Source organism: Sciurus vulgaris (assembly GCF_902686455.1).
Source record: "Sciurus vulgaris genome assembly, contig: HiC_scaffold_331_arrow_ctg1, whole genome shotgun sequence".
Taxonomy (NCBI): Eukaryota; Metazoa; Chordata; class Mammalia; order Rodentia; family Sciuridae; genus Sciurus; species Sciurus vulgaris.
In genome coordinates this window covers 952,293-966,558 of record NW_027632716.1, presented here as the reverse complement: position 1 = coordinate 966,558, position 14,266 = coordinate 952,293, and the positions used below count along the sequence as shown (strand labels likewise).

The 14,266-nt window shown below is 38.4% G+C and overlaps 1 pseudogene across 1 annotated transcript; it reads right to left on the bottom strand.

Annotated features, from left to right (window-relative positions):
- Window positions 1–1,462: 1,462 nt before the first annotated feature.
- Window positions 1,463–10,220, bottom strand: LOC306652619 (5'-AMP-activated protein kinase subunit beta-2-like; annotated as a pseudogene). Its single transcript has 5 exons — window positions 10,045–10,220; window positions 6,075–6,240; window positions 5,167–5,261; window positions 4,819–4,939; window positions 1,463–1,596 (listed from the first exon to the last, which is right to left on the bottom strand). The product of its transcript is annotated as a 5'-AMP-activated protein kinase subunit beta-2-like (transcript).
- Window positions 10,221–14,266: the final 4,046 nt, after the last annotated feature.

Here is a 14,266-nt window from a genome sequence, read left to right as displayed (position 1 = left end):
AAACCTGGCATGATGATGCAGAGGATATAACATGGAATTAGGATAAGGAGACTGAATCTCAGTCCTGTCTGTTAATTACTGGCAATTTGACCTTCTCTGAGCCTTAGTTTATCTATAAAACTAAGGTTAAAAATAATAGCTCACAAGGTAATTATAAAAGTGAAATTCAACAATATATTTTTAAATTTTCTATATTACCATATAATCTATTACAGTCAGTTCTACCAGTGATTTCCCTAATCTAACTATACACATCTAATAAATAAAAGCAGTGTGCCATACATGGCTATAATCTAAGTGAATTGGGAGGCTGAGGCAGAAGGATCACATGTTCAAAGACAGTCTCAGCAACTTAGTGAAGCCCTGTCTCAAAATAAAATTAACACAAAAAGGGTTGAGATGTGACTGGATCTTGATGCTCTTATTTGAAATCTTTGGAGATGTAGCCACTGAATCTGTATGCTCACAAACTTTCCCAGGTCATTCTGATGATAATCAGCTTAGTTTGGGAGTCACGGAGATATATAACTTTATTCTAACAGCCTAACCCCAGACATGACAAGATAGAACAGAAAAGAAATTTTCATCACAGACTCTAAAATAGCAGAGAAACCAGGGAGGACTCTAAAGTTAGAGGGGACAGGGCAAGTCTGGTCACATTTCTCCTTTACCTACTGTACAGGAGAGAAGCAAGCATTTGGGTATATACAAGAATGGCACCTGAAAGTAGCTCAATTTCACATTTGAAATGTGAGGAAGAAGTCTTAGTATCACATTTAAGCATTCTTTGAACTAGAAGCTAAACCTAACTTTCTGAAAATGATGTCTTACTGCTATAAACTCAAATAATTAGATGGTATAAAGGTTCTAGCCACACAAAAAGAAACTGGGAAACAAAATAGACTGTTCAATCACTGGACAAGTCAGTTAGTGAGAACACAGACACAGATACGAAATTAAAAACAAATGACCCACTGGCTAATAAGTAAGTTCTTCTTAACCATCAAGATCTGCTAATCTTAATAAAGCTAAAACAAAAATCTTAACTACAACAACTATGGAAGATTTGCATTAAATGGGAAAAAGTAATCCTAGTGAAAATCAATGAGAATGAATACAGAAGTCAATTATATGCAAACAAAAGTTGTAACTCTTTTGTATATCCCCAAATGATAGGTATTCCTTATCTCATGTTGGAATAGAAATCTCAGAAATTGGTTCTAGAATACACTGTGGTCCTGATTTTTTTCAGGAAAAGAGACAATTATAAGTTTTGATTTTAGTTCCTGAATAAGCTAACAACAAAGCCTTAGTAAAAGGAGTCTATAGTGCTATTCCCATGTATATGATTTGTAATCTCAATATACCTTTATAATAATCCCAACCTCTAGGATTACTGAAATTTGGTCAAATTAATCCAATAGTTCCCAAGACCCTCCAGCCAAAGTATCAAGATACTTACAGAAGTATTAGTGTCCTTGTTAAGAATAACTTGGAGTAGGTGAGGAGGATGGATGGGTGGGGATTTGAATCTGTCTTCAAATAAATATATATACATTTCTTGATCATAAGGACCAGGGGGTGAGCTGGAAAGATCTAAAATATATTTCCACAAATAAGAGGAAATGTATAAAAATTAGGACAATGCATAGAAAAATACATGGCCACTAATGTTAAATATAGAAGGCATGGATTATAACTTTTAACCTGTTGGGTCTACAAGTGTCAAGTATTACAAGGAAAAAGTTGCACAACACAGCAACAAGATTCTATGAAGAGGAGAGGGGTCATAAACTTGAGCTCAGGAAGAGCTACCCTATTTATCAGCTTTACATACAACCTTGGAAAATGCCTTTACCACAGTCAGTTTCCTCATCCATAAAAATAAAAAGAATCCTTGCCCTATTTCCAATGTTATTGAGGAAACTAAAGAGATAATGGATATGAAGAGGCCTTGTAAACTTTCAAACAATGTGAAAAAGATTAGATTTCCTTTTTCCCCCACCCAAGCAACAGATAACAATGTTACAAATTCTAAGATTACTGATATTACAATGAATGCAGCAATAAGAACAAGAGATATGCAAAAGTCATTAGGGAAATGCAAATGAAAACTACAGTAATATGCCATTTTATACTCAGTAGGATGGCTATAAGAAAAATGACAAACTAATGAGTACTGGCAAAGATGGAGAAGTTAGAACTTTCAAACTACAGTATTCCCATTGCCAGTGGGAATCTACAATAGCATATCCACATTGGAAAACAGTTTGGTACTTCTTCAAAGAGTTAAACAGAAAGTTACCACATGACCCAACAATTACATTCCTAGGATTATATCCAAGATATAATATGTGCCCACATGAAAACTTGTATGTTAATGTTTACAGTACCAAAAAACAGAAACAAAACAAATGTCTATCAATAGCAAATAATCAAAATGGTATGTCCATACCATGGAATATTATTGTGTCATAAATAGATACATGTTTCAATATGGATGAACCCTGAAAATATTAAGCTAAGTGAAAGAGTCACACAAAAACACCATGAGTAGGCAAATGTATAAAGACAAAAAGTTGACTTGTGGTTGATAAGAGTATGAGAGAGGAAGGAATGGAAAATGACTTCAAATGGGTACAGGATTTCTTCTGGTGATGATAAAAATGCTCTGGAATTAGTGGTAATGTAACACCACTCTGAATATACTAAAACTTATGAAACTGTACAATTTAAAAGGATTAATTTTATGGTATATACATCATATTTCAAAAGTAGAAATAATGCATCCTAGAAGAAAAAAATTAAAAATAAAGAAAACTGATTTTGTTTAAAGATTTTTAAAAAATGTTTTATACTCTCCAGTGGAAGATTATAATAGTTCATTTAAAGAACTGATTTCAGTTAAACATACATGAAGCAAAAGCAAAATTAATAAATACAGTGATATTATACAATAGCTTATAAACTTTCCAAAGCACATCCAGTTATTATGTCATGTGATCCAAAAAACACTGCTGGGAAGTACACAGAATAGTTTTTTTAAATTTTGTTATCATCATCATCATCATCATAATCCAAAAAAAAAAAAAAATACAAATTGGTTAAGTAACTGGCTCAACTGAACTTAGTGCAAATTAAAACCTAGTAAAAATGTATTCTAAGGCTTACCTCAATGGATTGGGAAATTAGATGAAAGAATTTCAAATGTATGCTGGTCTTTTCTATGTATAGTTATGATTGACTACTGTTCATTGGTTGCTTTACCAGTATCATATAATGCAAAAATGTAGTTACCAGTGGCCTCATATTTTAATTTTGTATCTTTAAACCCTTTTAAATCACTGCCCACCAGTGAAGAAGCATGTCTAGCTTAACTTTGAGAGCTTATATAATGAAAACATTATTATCCAAAATTTCCTAAATAAGTATTATACTATGCAATTTTAGAAACTACATGTCACTCTTATGCCCTGAGATTATTAATATGTTTCACCTCAGGACTTGTGATTGCTGAGAAACACTGAGTCCAACCCCTGTTTTTACTGTTATGGAATATAGAATCAAAAGAATTGAAAGCCTTGTCCACAAGGGTAAAACTACTTAGTAGCAGAGGCAGGCTTTGATCTCAAAGAGAGAAGAATACTCTGTAAATACAGCACACAATTCCTTAGATAGGCATAGCTCTTTCTGTAAAGTAGCAAAACAGTAATTATGAATGTGGTTTGGAGAATATTTGCCTTACTGACATAGTTAACTAAGTAGAGATGAAGGTCTTGGAATAAATAATATTATAGGAAACAAAAGGGGCTGGGGATATAGTTCAGCTAGTAGAGTGGCCTTGCAAGCACAAGGCCCTAAAGTTCAATCCTCAGCACTGCAAGGAAAAAAAAAAAGAAAAAAAAAGAAACAAAAGTAAATAGAGGTCTTTTCCACTACCAGGGATTTTTTTAACTCAAAAATTTACAAAATTTTGATTATATGCAAAAGAATTGCATGCTATTGTGTGTGTGGTTTTTGGTTTTTAAGCTACTTTTCCCCAAGGACTACTATACTTGTAGGGTCTCATAAAACTACACAACTGCCAACCAATTTATCAAACTGGCAGGTTAAGTTGAGGCAGCTTAATAAGACATACAAGGCACATCTAGTCTCTGCTGGGTGATACCACCAAAGGTCAATGGAAAACTTGGAATATTACTAGAAAGAGTTTTCAAACAATAGGCTATAGCCCACCAATGGATTATAAAAATTACAATAGCAGCCATGTTCTGTGGCACAGGCCTCTAATCCCAGTGACCCAAAAGGCTGAGGCAGAAGAATCTCAAGTTCAAGGCCAGCCACAGCAATTTAGTGAGACAATGCGTCAAAATAAAAGGGGTTGTGGTTGTGGCTCAGTTGGTAGAGGGTCTCTGAGTTCAATTTTTAGTACTTTAATAAATAAATAAATAAATAAATATTTTTTAAAAAACAGAAAAGAATGCATCACAGGGAATAAAGGCAAACATTACACCACATATTACACTTCTGCATATCTGTGTCTGTGTGTATGGGGTTGAAATACGAAATAAATGTCTTAGTGTAGATACTGGGTTAAAAAGTTAAAGTACACTAGACTGAGATTTTTTTCATATAAAGAAGTGGATCTAAATGTTTATATAAAAAATATGTGCACATATATGCAGGATTCAGAAGATTCCTGAGAAGAAATGGAAATATAAAACAAAATTAAAAGACCACTTTCAAGAAGGAAATTTGAAAACGACTTCTGGATTACAAGAAAGACAAGGCAAAAGAGAGCAAATATTATAAAATTACATTGACAAGTTGTCTCAGAGCTTTCCATAGAGTCTAGTTTTAAAGCATCAAACACTTCAAAATCAGATTTCTTTACATGGATTAAATTGTTAATTGTGCCAAGCTGACTGGTAACCACAGGCTGAAACAATAAGCAGAAAAATATTCTTGAATTCCCTTTTCAAATCCCTCTCTTCCACCCAACCTCTCTGCATCTACTAAAGGTTGCAAATGATCACACTCAGCATCTCCATCTTTTATTGTGCGGGATCTTTTAAAGTAAGGGAACTGCTATCATCAATTCAGAGAGCAATGATAGTTAAAATGAGGTTGCTAAGTCATGGTGACATTTGGAGATCAAAGCCTTACCTCTGATGGATCATGAACCCACTGCCATCTACAAAAAAACTTGTATTGTTGCTTTCCCCTCAGAGAGATTCAAGATGGCAATGAAGTCATTAAGGCTGTAGAAGAAAACAGAATGTCAGTCAAGTTCCTTTAATAAGATAGAATATAGAAAACCAAGTGGTAATTACAGTATTATACCAATGACTTCCCATTATCCCTAAGACACTCTGTCCCTTGTATAAAAAATAATGTATAAATCCAATCTCTTTATCTATATCATCTTGGACATATGTTTGCCATGCTTTCCAACAACTTTGGTTCTTAAACCAATGCCTAGAAAAAAATAGTCAATGGTCTCCCAAAATGATTCATCTTGGTATAACTATTTTACTCTAGCAGAACAGATCCCTCACAAATATAAGTATGTTAACAGATTTGGGATATAGCAGTCCTTAAGGTACTTTCCATATTTTGGTGAGCCACTACTGGAAAATGACCTATCTGGTTATCTGGGCCATTCTAATAATCAGTTAATTCATCATTGCTCTACAAGTACCACATAACACCACCACCTCAAACTTTACAATGATTTTTGCTTTAGTGCAGAAGTCAGAGCAACAGATTCTGTCAGTTACAGGCTTCCTCCAAGCATAGAAAAGACCTGTGTAACACCACCTTAAAGAATACACCCACAAAGCTATTATAAATTCCTTTGAGGTAATGATATTCTAAGTGGTAAAGCATCTGACTCATGATGAGGTTCAAAAACAATGCCATAGATATTCAGTGGTCACATAAAAGGACATATTCCAAAGAAATCGCCTAGTGAGTGGAGATGGGAATTCCAGTCTGTTCACTCTTATTAGAAAGGATATCAGGTCAAGTTCTATTCCTGGACCCTCAGCCTCAGTGAAGACACTTATCATCACCTCTTAATCAGTAGAATCTTCGTGCTCCAGTTGTTGAAAGAACCAGAAATGAAGACCTCCTTGCCTCCTTCAGACTATTGGTAACAGTAGGCTGGGACTGCTGGGTGCACTTTATGGAGTCATCCAAATCCTGCTGCTATGATACAAACTCTTTGTTCCCAGGGAGCTACAAGACGGAGAAGGTTATCCCTAGAATAATTTGTGACCCAAGAATTCTTAAAAAGATCATTCTCCTTCTTAGGGTAGAGAGGGATGCTAGGCTTCGGCTAAGGAAATAAGCCTTAAAATTAGAATAAATCAGATTTTTACAAACCACAGAAAAAGAACTCACTTGAACCAAAAATGGTGAAAAGGCTTATGCTCAACTGCTGCATAATCATAGTCTAACTTTTGAGTTTGCATATATTACTTACCCTTTCAGAGCCTCAAGATTTCCCTTAAAAAAGAAAAAGAAAAAGAAAATCCTACACCCTACTGCCAGTTTAATTCATAGGCAGGCAATTATAACATGCTTCTGAGTACCTCTTAAGAGAGAGAAAGAAATGAAAACAAAAGATGGCTATATTTTTAAAAATTAAATAAGGTATATATATTTCACAAGCAATTATAAACAGCTCTCAATTATCAGCTGTAAAGAAAGATACAGATACCAAACTTCATGAAAAAATTATAAACTCCATTTTAGCTAATAAGTTACACAAAGAAGGGACATTAAAAATTTAACATTGGGGCTGGGGAGATAGCTCAGTCAGTAGAGTGCTTGCCTTGTAAGCACAAGGCCCTGGGTTTGATCCCCAGCACCCCCCCAAAAAAAATTAATATTGAAGGTCTGGGGAAGTAGCTCAGTGCCAGAGCACTTGCCTAGCCTATGCAAGTCCCTGGTTTCAAGCCCCAGAACCACAGATTAATCAGTTAATTAATTAAAATTTTAAAAACAGATCATTGATTTTATAAAGTGGAGAAATCGTGGGCTGGGAATGTAGCTTAGTGGTAGAGGACTTGGCCTAGCTAGTGAGAGGCAGTACTAGAACAAAAAAGTGGTTATGAAATCTTTCTTGCTCACCTATGCCACATTTATTCTATTTGAGGTATAGGAATGCAAATTTTGGCACATCAAACATTAAAAGGCAAAAACACAGTTTCCTTTAACAAAAACATTATATAATCAAATAAGGTTTTCAGGATTCTGAAAAATATTAACTCCTCAGTTGTTTTTTTTTTTTTTTTTAATTACCATCCCTTTAGACCAGTAGTTGGCAAACTGCAGCTGGTAAGCCAGGTGCTTTTATAACATTTTCCCTGAAAAATAGCTACACTCATTTGTATGCTATTATCTAAAACTGTTTTCATGCCACTGTGGAAGCAGTTGTGAAAGACTGTGTTATCCACATAGTCTAAAATATTTACCATGTGGTTCTTTACCAAAAATATTTGCTAAGCCCTGCCTTAATCTGGCTTAAACTAGTAACAGTTAAAAAGTTCTATACAGTGTTAAGTAAAGATATTACCAAACAAAATAAATTGCATTAAAAAAATGACTAGCTTATTTACTTATGATTTATTTGTGTGTGGTGGTGGTGGGGAATGGAAAAGTCTACTTTCCATACTGTCTCTCACTATTCCTCAAAACTACAGTCAGAGAAACCAGACATTTAATCTAAAATAAAATCCAAGGTCTTGAGGATATATCTCAGTGGTAGAACACTTGCCTAGAAAGCATGAGGCCTTGGGTTACAGCCCCAGAAGCACAGATTAATTACTTAATTAACTAAAAGAAAGGAAAAATCTGAAAAAAGAAAACTGAAGAGGCTTTTACAATATTACAAGGAATTAGTATAAGAGAAAACCTAGAATCCATATTCTAAAAACAATGCATTCTGTCCGAATGGTGGCATTAGACAGGAATTTTTGCATATGCCTAAGAATAACCTAAGATTCTGATTCAGAAATAGGATCTGGGAATCTATTTTTAAAATCATCCCAGATAAGACTGTGATTATGTTAAAATAGAGAAAAACCTCACCTTTTGAGGTATATCATAATTTGTTATAACATTGGTAATTTGCTTCAAAAAATTGGGTGAAGAATAGTTGATTAGGGTATGGATGATATATATTCATTCATGCTTTGATCAATCTCTAAACTTGGTGAGAGGTACACAGAGTTCATTATACTGTTCTCCCTACTTTGTAAATGATTCAAATTTTTCATAAATTATTTAAACAAACCTCAGGTGATTCCAATACATAAATAAGATTGAGAACCATTGAATAAGTCTGCTGAAAAAGGTTGGCATCCAATGGAGGTCCCAGTGCCACTGTTTTTATAAATTATTCTACAACTTAGGATTTTTCATTTAGTATCTGAAAGCCACAAACTACTCATGCTCCAACATTTCAAGCAAAGCCCTTCCACTTATGACATGACATTTCTGTGGTAGGAATGAATGCAGCTGACCAGAAAAATGGTTGCTTTCTTTAAGTAAAATAGCAGAACCACTGGTAAAAGAAGGAAAACAACATTAAAATTATAGTTTTAAGAGGTTTTAGTAAAATACTGAGGGAAGAAAAGAGTAGGTCAAAAACCCTTAGATTTGGATGAAACCTTAAGAAGTATATGAACCATTTTCTTGTTTTCCAAATGGCAAGATTGGAATGATGGAAAGAATGATCCAGAATAGGCCCCAATTCACACAGAACAATTTGGCTTTAATTCAGGACACCAATGACTTCAGTCATGGTGTGACAAATACAATGTGTTTAAATCTTGAGTCATTGATGTAGGAAAAGGGTAAAAATAAAATGAGGTCAATCACCTTGGGAAAGATTTAAAGAAGGAAATACAGATGTCTGGGTGGACAGACCCCATGATGAGGAAGAAGTTCTGAAGTGGGAGAGGAAAGAAAGGAATGGAGAAAAAGCCCCATGAAATGCCCCTTTCAACCACTCTTATATCTCCCTCTATGATGATGTTCTCAATTGGGATCCAAAAAAATAAACCATAGCATCCAAATTCCACATACTACTGCTGTGGAAAATAAAACTAATTTCTCTCTAAAGCCTCAAACATATCCAATTGCCTCAATCCCTCCATTTTTCTATTTCAGCCTACCAGAAAGAATTAAATGTATTTATACCGACACTTCTAAGTTATTAGAAACATTAGGATGGTAATCACATACTGTCAGCTCCATCTGTCTTTTCTGTTGGGGGGGGACACAATTGACCTCTTCCTGTAACTACTTCAATTGAAAGCAAGGTTTTCAGGGAAGCAATGAATTGTTGCTTTTAGGCTAAGGAAGGACTACAGCGCAATGGAGTTATCTGGGAATCACTGGCTCTTCCACTTGAGAAGCTGGCCTGAAAGCACAGCCTGTGTCACAACAACTACAAAATATAGGACAGAAACTGAACAGTCAACTAAATGATGCACTTTATTGATTTTCAAGACTAGGCACAAGTATTCTAGTTAACAAGTAGTGGCTGCTCACAGACATGCCAAAGAGGAAAAGTGCAGAGTTCCTAAAAGACCAAAAAGGATCCAAACACACAAAGTTTCAGGAAAAAATTCACTTAGTCATTTCAAGAAAAATGTAAGCAACTGAGCTAGGGCCAGTGGCTCAAACAACCTACCCCCTCAAGTTTCCTAACAGAGCTTACAACCTATAAATTGTTAGAAGAACCAAGCATGGTGAGGGTGGGGGAGGTGTCTATGGTATTTGCCCTGAAAATGTGGCTCATGGCTTGGTCAAAACACCAAGAAAAGAAGAACTCCATGTCTGCCTTATATTGAGGCAGCACCACAAGAAGAATTTACAATAGAACACCTCCCGCCCCAGACTACCCCATTAATTAAAAAAAAAATCCCTTAACCCAGTTTAGTGTGATGAAAAGGAGCCAAGGAAAGGAGAAGGAGCCCCAAAGCCAAGCAGCAGCTGCACCACCACAGTCAGGGGTGCAGAGACCAGTACCTTGGAGTTGGGCAGGTGGAAGACGCCAGGGTCTTCAGTGCTTCCCACTATGATCTTGTGCTCCTTGCCCGGGGCATGGGTGCCGTCACCCTCTGCACATGCAGCCTTGGCGCCGGGATGCTCCCGGAACACCTGGTCGCTGGTGGTGTTTCCCATGGCTGCAGCTCAAGTCGGGGGCCACCTGGCATGGAGAGCTACACCCGGTGGGGAACAAACACCCCTGCGGCAGCATCAGGGGCACCTGGGCCCCGCCTGTGCTCCTTGGGGATGTGTGAAGGCAATCCCTGCCGCAGGAAACCATGCCCCGAGTTCCCCAACCTCCTGGCCTACAGGGACTACAGGGCAAGCCCCGGGTCTCCCGCCATCCCCACTCTGGAAACCCGCCCTCGGGACTCCCCCACAATAGCGCACCCCATCCCCTCCAGCGATGCGCTCCATCTTCCCGGGACCAAGGGTGCATTGACCCTCCCGCGGGCAAGGTCACCAATAAAGTTATTGAAATTGAAGCCGCACGCTGGGCCAGGGATCTGGGTTTTCTTCTAAAATGGCTACAAGACCAGTGGCCCGGGGCCACCCCTGTGCGCTCCTGCCGCCAGCTACCGTGGCTCCCCGGCCCTCCCGCCCCTCTAGCGGCAGCCTCCATAGTGGGTGCAGGCAGCCTCCAGCACTGCGTGGGCAAGGATAGCACGACAGGGATACCATGCCTGAAGCTCCTGAGCTGAAGGACACCACGCTGCCTGGCAAGGGGACAGCTCGCAGGAAGCACTGGGGCTCAGTGCTGCAGAACGGGTGCAGCTTTCTCTATGGCCACCTCACAGTGGCCTCAGGTGTGCTGAAACATATTATGAACTGCATCTCCCTGAGCGGTGACCGGGAGTGGAATAATAACATGGACTTCATCTCCAGGCAGAGGTAAGTAAAGGTCAAGTCTAGAGGCTGAAACTGTGCAGAGCCACCGGAAGGAATAGTCAGCCTGAATTGGGGTCCTGGGGAATAATTCAAGTTGTAGTGACTAATAGTAGATAGACCCTGACAAACTAGTGAATTGTTAGAAGAAGGACAATGCTCTTATAAGCTAAGAAATAACATTTTTGCAATGATTAACTCCAGAAGAAATAAACTCCAAGAGAAATGGCAATAACGAAAACATTAGAAGGCACACAAAATGTATAAAAAGGTCACAGACGATTCTAGGGTTGGGAGTACCCCAAGATTTATGATAATGGGACTTATCATGCCCTATGAGAAAATTTTATTACTCAATATGTGTTATATGTACAGACCAGCAGCATTCATGTATCACCTGGGAGCTTGTTAGAATCTAAGCAGGATCTGAAGTCCCATCCTCATGTACAGAACCAGAATCTACATTTTAACAAGAATATTTTAAAGTGTGAGAATCACTGCTTTGACAGGTGATAACAGCATAGATCCAGATTGGATCCCTTTTCATATTCAACACTCACTGTGTACAGAGTAAGCTTTCAGTGAACATTTGCTGAGTGAAGAGTATAGGAATACTGCTCACTACATTTCTAACAAGATACGCCACTTAGGCATAGTGATGTGGAAGGCAGCCAAACCTGGGGAACTCCAAGTCACACAGGCCATGTTTTCTGAGTGAGCGGCACTGTTTGTCGTAAAGTCCATTCTTGTATTTTGAAGTTGAAGAATCTACTTAACATACACTGCGCCCCCATTCTTTGCTCTGTTTCTTTTTGAACTCATCTTCTTGCTGTTGATCAAAAACAGTTTAAGGGAAGAAGTACAATTTTACCACAACTGCTTGCTCACCCCTCCAAATTCTTGACTGCCTGAGTACCTCCTTTATATTATCCTTACTTTTTTCCACTCACCTCAAATTCCTTTGTCTTTCCCCTGGGAATGACTGGGGATTGAACCCAGGGTTTATGTGCATGTGAGACAAGCAATCTACCAACTGAGCTATATTCTGAGCCCTGCTTCTATTCTCTTAGAGGAAGAAAAGCAGCAAGGTGATTATCTGACTGAGGAGAGGTGTTGGAGACTGCTGCCCTGTAGGGCACGCAGTGGTAGCTGGCCTCACCCTAAGATGGCACCGAGAAGCCCAACTGCAAAGAAAAACAACTTTAAGGAAGTGCTTTCTATTGGCTGACTGATCTCCTCCACGTCCGTGATTAGCTTGTGATCAGTACATGTCCTCATTACCCACCAATAAGTCTCCATGAGCCAAACACCTGACCCGTTAAGGTGATTGGCTGTTATATCCCATAAAGCTGTGCACTTTGCATGGCGGAGGCAGGCAGCAGCTGCGTGACAAGAGAAGAAGAGAGAAGCAGCAGCTGTGCGAGAGAAAAGAAGGAGAGACAGAGCTGCGCGACAAGAGAAAGAAGAAGAAGAAGACAGCAGCAGTGGAGGAAGAAGAACAACCAGGCACCCGGCTCAGAAGCTCTCCCATAAAAATAAAGACCTTAAAACTTCATCTGAGAGCCGAGTCTTCATTGTACTCACTGGACGAGACAAGTGGTGCCGAAACCCGGGACCCCTCGCACCACCACAAAAGAGGTAAGTAATATCCAGGTAAAACAGCTGTTAAAACTAAACAAGTCAAGTAAAATAAGTTAAGAAAGGTTAAAGCAGTATACAGGAAGCTGGGTAAAGTAACCCCCAGGTACAGTGAGCTGGGTAAAGTAACTCCCGGCGGACAGGGAGCTGGATAAAGTAACCCCCAGTGGACTGGCCAGCTATTAAAATAATAAGATTTTGTGTGTATGTTGTTTGCCAAGAGTTCATGTCTTTGGTTGTATTGTATTGTTGCAGAGCACTATTGTTTTTAGTTGTTTTAGTGTGGCTTAGCATTGTAGTGTGGTTAGCATTTAAAGCTTTAGAAAATGGGCAGTAAAACATCACGGATCAGAATGGAGGGTCCGCTTAGAGACTTATTAAAAGCAAATGGAACACCTCTAAAAACAAGGACTGCGAGGCTTTTCCTCAGAACAATAGAGGAAGCTGCGCCATGGTTTTTAGATGAGGGACTCTTAAATATACCACAGTGGGATCACTTAGGAGAGGATCTAAGAAAGAGGAAGAAAGTAGAACCATTGCCAGTGGACACGAGCGCAATTTGGACATTGATTCTCGGGTGCTTAATTAACCCGAGGCCAACGTTTAAAGATATGCTAGAAAAAGGAGAAGACATTTTAGAGGAGATAAAAGAGGAACACCTGAGAACACCATGGGACTATTATTAGGCAGAAGCTCCAGTGCACTCAAAGGATTAATGATAGTTCCAGGAGTCATAGATCAAGATTATACAGGAGAAATTAAAGTGCTTGCTTCATCACCTCAGGGCATTATTTCCATTTCTCCGGGAGACCGAATAGCTCAGCTTTGTATACTACCTAGTCTTCGTGGCTCATTCCTGTCACAACAACGTTTTAGGGGAGATAAGGATATGGGATCTACAGGTATCGATTTGGCCTGCCTTACTATGGAACTAAAAAACAGACCTATGTTAGAATTAATTGTAAAAGGAAAAATTATAAATGGATTATTAGACATGGGAGCAGACACAAGTATCATACCAGAAAAAGACTGGCCAGAGGATTGGCCCACACAAAAGGCAAATGAAACATTGAGAGGATTAGGTATTGCCACAGAACCAAAAAGAGCTCCATGTGGCTACAATGGAAAAGCCCAGAAGGTCAAGGACTTTTCCAACCATATGTCTTAGAACAAATCCCAGTGACACTATGGGGTAGAGATATTTTAAATCAAATGGGGATGAAAATAACCACAGAAGGAATATACAGTGAACAAGCACACAACATAATGAAAAAACAAGGGCACAAGTGGGGAAAGGGCTTAGGAATCAATGAACAAGGCATAACGGAACCAATATCAATTAAACAAAAAGGTGATAGACAGGGATTGTGTTTTTCCTTGGGGCCACTGATGAAATAATTAAAATAAAATGGAATATAGAAAAACCAATCTGGGTCCCTCAGTGGCCCCTAAATACAGAAAAACTTAAAGCAGCCCAGGAATTAGTACAAGAACAATTAGAAGCAGAGCATATAAGGCCCTCCACATCACCTTGGAATACCCCCATATTTGTTATAAAAAAGAAATCAGGTAAATGGAGATTATTACATGACCTAAGAGCCATCAATGCCATAATGCAATCCATGGGGCCACTTCAATTGGGCCTACCAGTCTTATCAGCATTACCAAAGGACTGGAA